At 41.1% G+C, this 11777-nt stretch overlaps 1 pseudogene; it reads right to left on the reverse strand.

Moving 5' to 3' along the window:
• Positions 1-4280: 4280 nt before the first annotated feature.
• On the reverse strand, positions 4281-8159 carry LOC134582089 (uncharacterized; annotated as a pseudogene).
• Positions 8160-11777: the final 3618 nt, after the last annotated feature.

Genomic DNA, 11777 nt, shown 5'->3' on the forward strand with positions numbered 1-11777 from the left:
TGGCCTGTGGGCTGGCTGGTGGCCTGTGGGCTGGCTGGTGGCCTGGCTGGTGGCCTGTGGGCTGGCTGGGGGCCTGGGGCTGGCGGCCTGTTGGCTGGCTGGTGGCCTGTGGGCTGGCCTGTGGGCTGGCTGGCCTGTGGACTGGCTGGTGGCCTCTGGGCCTGTGGCTGGCTGGCCTGTGGGTTGACTGACCTGTGGGCTGGTGGCCTGGCTTTGCTTGCTGGCTGCTGGGCTCTAAAGATGGCTGACCCCAGTTTTTTGCTGCTTTTTAAGGCGGTGTGCGGAATCCTTCCGCACACTTAGAATCCTTCCGCACATTTTTGAATGAATTCCGGTCCCGTGCAGGCGGCGCCCGTCGACGTCAAGTAGTGACGTTGATGCACCCACGCCTACAGGACCGGGCCCCTCCTCCTATACAGCTAAGTATTGCTGCGCCGGGCCCGGGCCCCGATCGCCGGGTGAATAACTTTGCAGTCCGTGCACATTATGTTATGTGCACGGCTTCGGCGGGCCCCCCTCCTGGCCGGGCCCTCGGACCACGTCCGAAGTGCCCGACCGGTCAGTCCGCCCCTGATTACACTGCGTCATGATTTATTTATCCTATATAAAGCCAGCATGGAGAAACTATGTATGAAAAACGAAGTACTATGATTCAAGAGCTTGCATAACCACCTTTAGCAGAAATAACGAGAAGTAATCATTTTCTGTATGACTGTCTCCGTCTGTCACATTGTTGTGGAGGAATTTTGGCCCACTCTTCTTATATCGTTGCCTCGGTTCATTGAGGTTTACTGGCATTTGTTTTTGCACAGCTCTTCATGTGTTGTTCATCTGATGTTGTATGTGCCTACTTGTAAGACTTGCTAAGCAACAGATAATTGTTATTATATCCTGATATGTAAAACCATAGAATTCGAAGAGGATGTACTTTCCTTTTCTCAATGAAAGTTCGTTACACTCCTTTAGAACTACATTTCAGCTAGAAGAGTTGATTTTGTGGTTATCGGGAATTAATTAGCAGAAATACATTTTTTCTGCAAACCTATGATTATATTAAAAAATGATTTACATTTTTTACCTGTTGAGTTTCTGAGCACATCCTTACACTCATGAGGAATTTGACAAGTCTTTTTAGGTGGGATTAGCGAACTGCGACCTGTGGCTCACCTGATCACAGGGTAAGCCACAGGTCACTGACACCTGGGTATAAGAATGTTTGGCGCGGTACGTGGATATTACTAAGTTGCTCTTAATTTTTAACATTCCTTACTCTTCCTTTTTTATGTCCTAATTTTATTTCCTGTATCCCTTTCACAATGAAAGACATCGCAGGAAACATAGATATAGATTTAATATTGTTGGATAAGCTTTTCAAATATTTTTTGGATACACTTTAAAAATGATCTCATATTTTGAAAAATATTTTAACCCCAAAAAATAGTCGTTAACGACCTCGGATGTACCTGGTACGTCCGCTGCAAACTATGCACTTACCTGATCGCTGGCGATCCCCTTCTGGCGGTCGCGATGTGGGGTCTTGCCTGGCATCCCAGGCAGCCCCCCTGCGGCTGATCCGGCCCCCCGGGCCATGTGATCGTGGGGTCCTCGCGATCATATGGCCGGAATAGCTGGCTTTAAACGTTAAAATAAAGTTTTAAAACACTTTATCAATGTAACAAAAGTACTTAGATCATATATACACATACACAATGCATTATTCTAAGTGTATTTTAATATTAATATATATATAATCATATATATATTAATAATAAAATACACTTAGAATGACGTTAATTATATTTATATATATATATATATATTTATGATTTTATATATATATATATATATATATATATATATATATACATATAAATATATATATATATATAAATAAAACAAAAATAATAAATAAATGAATTGAAAAAAATTAAATAATAAAAAATAATACAATTCCATTTTAAAAAAATTATATGCTAGTTTAAATTTGTTCTAATTGTATTTTGATATTAATATACATATATATTTAAATCAAAATACATTTAGAATGAAGTTATAAATACATATTAATATTGTAATTTTTTTTAACATATCGATTTATTTTTACTTTATAAAAAAAAATGATTTCAAACACTTAAAAAATGTGTCTAAAATATTAAATCTGGGCCATAGTCCTCAAACATCTAGGGAAGTGCAGTCTCTAGTAATGATGGCTAACCATAACACTACAGATGTTGGTAGAACATGCTTCCTATTCTTAACATATTAAGTCAACCTAAATGTGCAGATGTCTTCCTATTTTGTGTATGTGACTGCATTTGTTATGTGTGTATATTGATTTGTGAATGATATGCGCATATGAGTTTCTGCATAATGCATGTAAGAAATGGTTGCAGGGTAGGTAGGTGTATTGCACCCTGTTTTTTGCTCCTCACAAGTTTAAAGGGTAATCCAGATGTGGACCCCTTTCTCACGGTGCCTAGAGAGATATCAGCTATACCTCACTGATGCCTAACAAGGCTGAAATGATCATCTGGGGTTGCTGTGTCTATCGTTTAGAGGGAACTTGCTGGCATTTCGGATCTGGACTGCCCGTATGGGTGGGTCCAGTCTGATTTGTATCAGAGATGTTCTCTCTGTATTGGCACAAGATGAGCTAAAACCAGCTTGAGATCTGAGCGGGGACCCACCGAAGGGCAGGCTATTTCAGCTGCTGCCCATTCTCAGTATTCTCTTGCACCCTGTTTTTTGCTCTCCATAGGTAGGTGTATTAGCCTGGGTGGTTGGGCGTGAGGAACTATGTGACTGGTTGGATTGGTCGGTGTAGTTGGCTAGGTGGGTAGGAATATGTTTACAAGAAAGTGAATGATGGGTAAGTGTTGTGCCTAATCATTAAATTCATGAAGCACCAATATCCAAAAAGTAATAATCAATACCTAATAAGGTTTATTGTGATATTGGCGGGCACACAACCCAGTTCGGATAGAGTACATTGAGTTATAGGAAAGAAAAATCACACAGAGACCAAGTGGAATATAAGAATTCACACTACACTTTATTATCCACAAAGGGATCTAAGCAAAGTAAGTTTTACTCTCATTTAAGTAGTTGCATGCATTTACTTCAAACAGCTTAGTATCTAGATATATCAGCTTAAGTATACATCACCATTAGAGAAGCTTGGTTGTCTCCTTGCCACACATGACTGGGGAGAACTCAGGCAGTCATTCGGAGAGACCCTCTCTTCTGGGAACAGCAGAAACCAGTAACACGCGTCCGCATTACAGGTGGGTAGTTCTCCAAGTGAGCGCAAGATTCCCTTAGTCTTATATACCTGTCTTCAAGGACAGACAGTAGTTCCTTATCAGTGCAGCCCAGCAAAAGACCTTGATACAAGCAGCTGGATGTACCTGGCAGTTGGCCAGACTGTTCAGGACCACCAGAACTTATGCCAAGTCTTGTGCGGTTAATTATCGCTTATCTAAGTAATTGTGGCCTTCAAGCCTGCATCTAGTAATATGTGCTATGTGTGCTTATATGCTTACCGGTGCCATCTTAACTATCTATAAATGTCTGAGTTGCTCAATAGTGATCAATCAATCATACTTAATTAATATGAAATATTATTATCACATTCCATCCCTTGATCACTCAGTGAGCAAAACCTCACACATTTACACATACCATTCAGGTTATCAGCAGGGGGAAACCCCATTTACCCACTGATTCCCATTATGCTCCAGTCACACCTGGAACCGATTCAAACCTAATTAAAACTCTTCTAGCGCTACACTATGACTTATTTTTTAAGCTAGCAAAGCTTTGAATGCAGAAAACTGTAATTTTGTAGCACAGATAAATACAAAGTATAATAAAAACACACCATGCAATACCTTTTATTATTTTCAACCCAAGCCCTCCTATCCAGTATTTTGTAGCATTAGCTAACCAGTGTATAATAGTGTAGGTTCGCTTTGTGCTCTGCTGGTTTGCATAACTTACCCAATATTGGGTAAGTTCTTCTGAAGAAATATTAGAGCTTACAGGCGTATACAGTATGCGGCAGCCAAAGGGCGTTGTAGATTCTAACGTTAACAAACCAAATGATTAATTTGGTAACTTAATATAGGTAATTGACTCAGTTTCATTGTGGCTAAAATAGCCTTCTCCATAGAGGTTCGCTCTCATGTTTGGACAGTTAATGGTCAGGCAGGTTACTCTTATTTCGATCTTTTTCCATCTCATCTCTGCGGAATCACTCTGGTCCCAACCTCCAATCTTATTGTTGGTATCTGAGCCGACCAAAGGGTGTAGAGTAAGCACAGTCATCACAATAACAGCCGGACCAATGAGCTTCGCCTGTAAAGATACAACTCATTTTACTCTCTCAAATAACATTTGCCCGAAGGCACATATTCCCATTTATCATGACCTGACTTGGAAAGTATCACGGTATTGTCATTGCCTGTTGCAATAATGTCTGCTGGTTCTGGGGGACCTTTCTCTGTCCTCACCCAGACTTTGGCCCCTGGATTTAGGTTAGTAGAGCCAAATCCCTTATCTCCTCTTACTGTTTGTAAGGTGGGGGCTGTTCCTTTGTGTACCTGTCCCTGGTAAATGGGGATGATAACCAATTGGGCTATTCTGTCCCCTTCTTGCACTAGCAAGTCTTGTGGTCCCTGATTTAACAAAAGGACCTTTATTTCTCCCTGGTAATCAGCGTCTATAACCCCTCCCATTACATGTATCCCTTTAAGGGCGAGGCTAGACCTGGGTGCAATTAGTCCAAAGTGTCCCGGGGGTATCTGTATTCCTATACCTGTGGGGAACATCTGAACTTGCCCTGTTTTAAGTCTTTCTTCCTTTCTGGCTCGCAAGTCTATTCCTGCAGCCTCTGGGGTAGCCCTGTATGGTGCCAAGGCTCCCTCCTCTGTTTCCCAATATGTGATGGTGTTAGTTGCTACACATGGTTTAGCTTGTATATTGGGTGCGATCATTCTAGTGAGGGGGGTGTCATGATCTGAGAGTGGCCTATTGTTTAAGATGTTCACAGCTGTAGGCAAGTTATCTCTCCATTTGACCATTGTCCCTTCACCAAGTTTTCTCAATTGTTGTTTCAACAACCCATTCATCCTTTCAATCAGACCAGCTGCTTGAGGATAATAAGGTATGTGAAATATCCATTCAACATTGTTTTCATTACAAAAATCTTGTACCAATTTTCCTTTAAAGTGGCTTCCATTGTCACTCTGAATCTGTAATGGAAGACCATAGTACTGTATCATGGTTTCCAACATTTTGATAGTATTTATTTGGGTTGCCCTCTTGCAAGGGTGAACCAATAAATACCCTGAATATGTATCCACAGCCGTGCATACGTATTGGCAATTTTTACTCATAGGAAGCGGACCTATGTAATCCACCTGCCATATTTGCCCTGGTGCTTTACCTCTTTTTATTTGACCTCGTACCATCCCTGGTACATGTCTATTCTGCTCATGCTGACACACTGGACATTGCAAAATTACTGTTTTAATTAAATCAAGTGGCACTAAAATGCCTCGCTGTTGTGCCCACCTGTGAGTGGCTTTCTCTCCCAAGTGTCCACATTTCTGATGGGCCCAAGTAGCCAATCCCAAAAGTGAGTTAGAATTTTCAACAGACGCCTCTGAGATCTTGGCTTTCTCGTCTGCAACAGAGTTAAACAGACGATCCAATGAGTCAGTATTGCAGTGAGCATCAACATGAAAGACTGTTACCTCATTTTGATGTACCATCTCCCATATCTGCTCCCACAAATCTTTTCCCTAGACTTCCTTTGAATGAATCATGAACTGATGAGACTGCCATGTAGGCAACCACGTGGCCAGTCCATTGGCAACCGACCAGGAATCTGTATATATATGACAACTTCCAGGCATCTCTTGTTTCAAAGCCTGAAACACTGCATATAACTCTGCATACTGGCTACTTTTTCCCAATCCTGTCGTAGTCAGTATTTTCTTGGTTTCTGGATTGTAAGACACTGCTTTCCATTGTCTTTCATTACCAATGTATTTAGCTGAACCATCAGTAAACCAAGCATGCTTTGCTTGATCTTGTGTTAGTTGCGCAAAAGACTTTCCCCACTTTACTGGAGATTCCCCTGGCTTGTCTGCGTCTGGCAGATAACCAGGTTCTGGTATCGGCGCATCTGCAATTTTCTCATGTAGTACAGCCGTACCACTATTTCCTGTTTTAGCTCTATCCTGTATGTACCACTTCCATTTTATGATACTGGGCTCTTGTGCATGACCTATCCTATGTGTCTTAGGGGAACTAAGTACCCATTGCATGATAGGTATCTCTGGGCGTAAGAACACTGTATGTCCTACTGTCATCTGTTCAGTGTCTACCAAGGCCCAATAACAGGCCAAGAGCTGTCTCTCAAAGGGTGTGTACCTCTCTCCTGCCTCAGGTAACTTTCTTGTCCAGAAACCAAGGGGAACCTTAATCCTTCCTTGTTTCTGCCAAAGGCTCCAATTAGCCCATTGCTGATTTACTGATACATTTAAGTCTATGTCTCCATCTTGTATGGGCCATAGATCAAGAGCTTGTTGGATAGCCTGTTTAGCTCCCTCAAATGCATTCTGTTGTTCATCTCCCCATTCAAAATCATGTTTTTTCCTGGTTACTTTGTACAAAGGGGAGAGTAACTGACTCAGGTGTGGTATGTGTTGTCTCCAGAAACCAAAGAGACCTATAAAGCTTTGAGCTTGTTTCTTGCTTTTGGGAGTTTGAAACTCTAGCACTTTTTGCTTAGCTTTTGGAAGGATTTCTCTGTGTCCTTTGTTCCACTGTATTCCTAAGAATTTTACTGTTTGAGCGGGTCCCTGTATTTTACTGGGATTTATCTCCCACCCTTTGCTCTTCATGTGCTCCATGATCTCTTCAAGAATCTGCTGACACTGTTCTTCACACTGTCCCTGGATCATAATGTCATCTATATAATGGGATATTTTCACCTCTGACTGTATTTTTACCCCATCAAGATGTTCTACCACCAGCCGATGACAGATGGTGGGACTATGCAAGTATCCCTGTGGCAACCTGGTGAATGTGTATTGCCTCCCTAACCATGTGAAAGCAAACTGCTCTTGATTTTCTTCAGCTATTGGAATAGTGAAGAAGGCATTAGCCAAATCTATAACTGCATACCAGATCCCTGGATGCTTCTGTATATTTTCTATAAGAGTGACGGTGTCTGGGACAGCAGCAGTCAGTGGAGGTGTGTGTTTGTTCAATTCTCTGTAGTCTACCGTCATTCTCCATGTATGGTCGGTTTTACGTATTGGCCACACGGGATTGTTCCAAGCAGTAGTGACCCCTCGTAGGACCCCAGCTTTTAATAAGTCGTCTATGGTTTCTCCAATTTCTTTGTGGCCTCCTGGGATCCTGTACTGCTTAATATGTACTACTTTAGTAGCGGGTGGTAGTTGCACTGGGGGCATTAACAATTTTCCTACCACCACTGGTTTGGCTGATATATAGGGTTTAGTTCTAAAACTGTAACAGCCATCCCCCAAATGTAAGGTCAATCCTTTAAGGATATCAATTCCAATTATGTATTCGGGTATGGGGACAATTAAAACCGAATACTTCTTTTTTGGCAACTGTCCAATTTTCAGTTCTACCCAGGTCTGGACTGCTTCTGTCCTCTTACCTCCCAGACCTGTGATTACATAGGGTAATCCAGCAAATTTCTTAGGGTTACCATGAATTAAAGTGGCTTCGGCTCCAGTGTCCACAAGGGCAGTAACCCTTTCAACATTTTTATTTTTCCAGTAAATTTAAACTTTTACATGGGGTCTATGGTCTTTTACTGAAAAGTCAATCACTGGAGCCTGCCTCACTAGTCAATTCCTATCGTCTAGGTCTGTCAAATCCAAGTCTCCCAGGTCGGGCAATTCCCTGTGTACATACTCGTCAAGTGTTTTAAGTATTACCCAACCTCTTTTCTGCCACTTATCTTTTGGAAACTTTTTCAGACAAGCAAGAAGGTTAGTAGGCATGTCAATTTCACTTTTTTCACATTCACAATCACATTTACCAGCTGAACGGGCCCATTCACTGGCAATGGATGCATATGGCTCATCTTCCCATCCGGGAATGTTTTTAAACATTGTGCAAAGTTCTTATGGTTTATTTAGAATATACTTGCACTCCTTGGGGATGTGTGTACTATGTGTTTTATTTAATTTCACTTGAATATGTACTAATCCAGACACCTAGTGTCTGGCTTATTGTTTTATGCTTCACTCAAGCCTGCCCAAATGACTAATTTGGCTGCAGGTTTGCGCTTCCCGATCACACTGGCTTTCTACACACTCTGTAAAGTGCATAGGGGCGTCTATGATCGAGCCAACAGTCTCGCACTTTCAGGAACAGCCGTTTCATTCACTTCCTCAGTCAGCACTGGCTTCCAGCACCTGTTAAGGCGCGTAGGGGCATTTGTTAACTGACCAAGCACAATCACCCATTCGTGTCAGAATCACCCCAAACAATCTTGTAGTTTTGGTGACCTTATCTCAATACCTGGTATTGAGCTTATTAAATTAGCAGCAATTCAGCCTCATTCAGGACGCTAGCCTGTTTGAGGGTAACGCTCCCCAGAAGGCACTGGCGTTCTACACACCCTCAAGGTGTATAGGTGCATCTACCAACTGAGCACAACATACATTCTTGAATCAATCTTCAGAAGCACTCCTCAATCTTATTAGATTGAGCATTCACTCACCAATCTTGCTCTTGCAACGTCATGTAACTATTTTCAAGTTTACACAATGTTCAAAGAATCTCTAGAAACCGTAATATTTGTTATCTACGACTGCAGCGCGCGGAAGAAACTGATAGCTTTTAAAAAGCTTTTTTTTCCTCCGTGACGCAGCAGAAATTAAACCTCGTACAATGTTAGTTTCACTTTCCCTTTTACTTAAGATTTACATAGACAGTTCTAACAATTTCTAAACACAATTTTCTTATCTTAACTATTCTTAAGAACGTTTTAAACACACTATTATTATTTTAAACTATTTTAACTTGTTGATTTCAAGTTTCCTTGCTCAATTAATACTCCAACCCTGCTCGCAGCGCCAAAATGTTGTGCCTAATCATTAAATTCATGAAGCACCAATATCCAAAAAGTAATAATCAATACCTAATAAGGTTTATTGTGATATTGGCGGGCACACAACCCAGTTCGGATAGAGTACATTGAGTTATAGGAAAGAAAAATTACACAGAGACCAAGTTGAATATAAGAATTCACACTACACTTTATTATCCACAAAGGGATCTAAGCAAAGTAAGTTTTACTCTCATTTAAGTAGTTGCATGCATTTACTTCAAACAGCTTAGTATCTAGATATATCAGCTTAAGTATACATCACCATTAGAGAAACTTGGTTGTCTCCTTGCCACACATGACTGGGGAGAACTCAGGCAGTCATTCGGAGAGACCCTCTCTTCTGGGAACAGCAGAAACCAGTAACACGCGTCCGCATTACAGGTGGGTAGTTCTCCAAGTGAGCGCAAGATTCCCTTAGTCTTATATACCTGTCTTCAAGGACAGACAGTAGTTCCTTATCAGTGCAGCCCAGCAAAAGACCTTGATACAAGCAGCTGGATGTACCTGGCAGTTGGCCAGACTGTTCAGGACCACCAGAACTTATGCCAAGTCTTGTGCGGTTAATTATCGCTTATCTAAGTAATTGTGGCCTTCAAGCCTGCATCTAGTAATATGTGCTATGTGTGCTTATATGCTTACCGGTGCCATCTTAACTATCTATAAATGTCTGAGTTGCTCAATAGTGATCAATCAATCATACTTAATTAATATGAAATATTATTGTCACAGTAAGGTGAAACATGGAAGGTTAGTGTGGATATGTGTAGGCATGTGAGATGGTTGGTAAATATATATAATTCTGTGGATACGGTAAATGTGGCTCAATTGGTGACTGTACTGTGTATGTGACAGAGTGTAGGACAGGTGACTGTAGCTAAATGTAGTGGTGTAACTAAGGCCGGTGCAGCCAGTGCAGTGACACTGGGATCCTCAAGGTGCAGTGGACACATTGGTGACCATCACAATTTGGAACAACCAATAAATATTTCTGTTATATGTTTGTATTTCTGTGTTTGTGTGTCAGTAAGTGTGTGTATTAGTATGTGTGTGTGTTTGCGTGGCAGTGTATGTGGGTCAGGAGATGTGTGTGTGTGTGTGTGTGTATATCTTGTTTGTGTGCAAGTGTATGGGTATATATGCATACATCTGATCATTCAAAGACCAACACTACACACAAACACACCTCTGCATTCTAATTGCCAACAATACATACAAATACACTACTGCAATAAAACTGCAAAATCACACACAAACACACCCCTACATACAAACACAAATGCTACATACAAATACACCCATTCAAACATAAGTAAAACGCACACAAACTCTAACACTACACACACCTAAATTCAACACAGGAGAAGGGACAGGACTGGGGCCTGAATGGACAACTGGAAATAACCTCCACACAGCTACACATACTGCTCCCCACTGCTCTGTTACACACACAATGCTACACACATACTACTACACACACTACCGTACATACTGTTAATACCCACACCATTAACCACACACGCACACACTGCTACACACACATTACTATACTTGTTGCCAACTATAAAGTCACAAATTCAAACACAAACATACTGCTACCCATACTATGTAAACACAGTATTACACAGGCTTCTATAAACACAGTTACAAACACGCTGCTGCACACACATACACAGAAATACATAAACACAAAGACATGCACTCAGACATTTATACACACTACTACACATTTGCTAACACTACACACACACATAAACACGCAACATTTCTATCATAGTATATTTTTTTAAATTAGTGTGGAATGGTGGAGGGATTAGGGTGGTTGACAATTCTGTGCCTAAAGGCACTAGCGATGTAAATCTGCTAGTAAATTTTACGTCAAATGTTTTGTGAATAGTTTAACTGACAAGATTAAGGTTTCACTGAATCCTGATTAACTTGAATGGGAAGTGAAATGGAAGCTCTGCTTTGACAGCTACAGGGTCAACACTTTAGCCTGGGGAGCTGTGTTAGTGTTACTGGATTGCCTATCACACTGTCCTTAAATATTAAAGTTTATTCGGAAAGTATTCAGACCCATATGCTACAGTTATTTAAATTACATTTTTTCATATCCATACTCAATACTCCATAATGATAAAATAAAAAAACAAACAAACAAACAGATTTTTGACACCATTGCAAATATATTAAACACCAAAAATGGAATATCACATTGACATGATTATTCAGACCTTTAACTCAGTACTTAGCTGAAGAACCTTTGACAGGGTTTACAGCCTCAAGTCTTTTTGGGCATGATGCGGCAAGCTTTGCACACATCTAGTCGGGTCGTTTCTGTCACTCATCTCTGCAGATCCCCTCAAGCTGTCAGATTGGATGGGTACCGACGGTGGACAGCCATTTTCGGGTCTCTCCAGAGATGTTTAACTAGGTTCAAGATCAGGCACTGGCAGTGGCAGGACCACTCAAGAACATTCACGGAGTTGTCCCTTAGCCAGTTTAAAATTGCTTGTTTGTCCTGTTGGAAGGTGAACCTTCAGCCCACTTTTACATCCTGAGCTCTGTAGTCCAGGTGTTCAGTAAAGAAATCTCTGTATTTTGCTATATTTAGCTG

The sequence above is a fragment of the Pelobates fuscus genome, chromosome 1, assembly GCF_036172605.1.
Source record: "Pelobates fuscus isolate aPelFus1 chromosome 1, aPelFus1.pri, whole genome shotgun sequence".
NCBI lineage: Eukaryota > Metazoa > Chordata > Amphibia > Anura > Pelobatidae > Pelobates > Pelobates fuscus.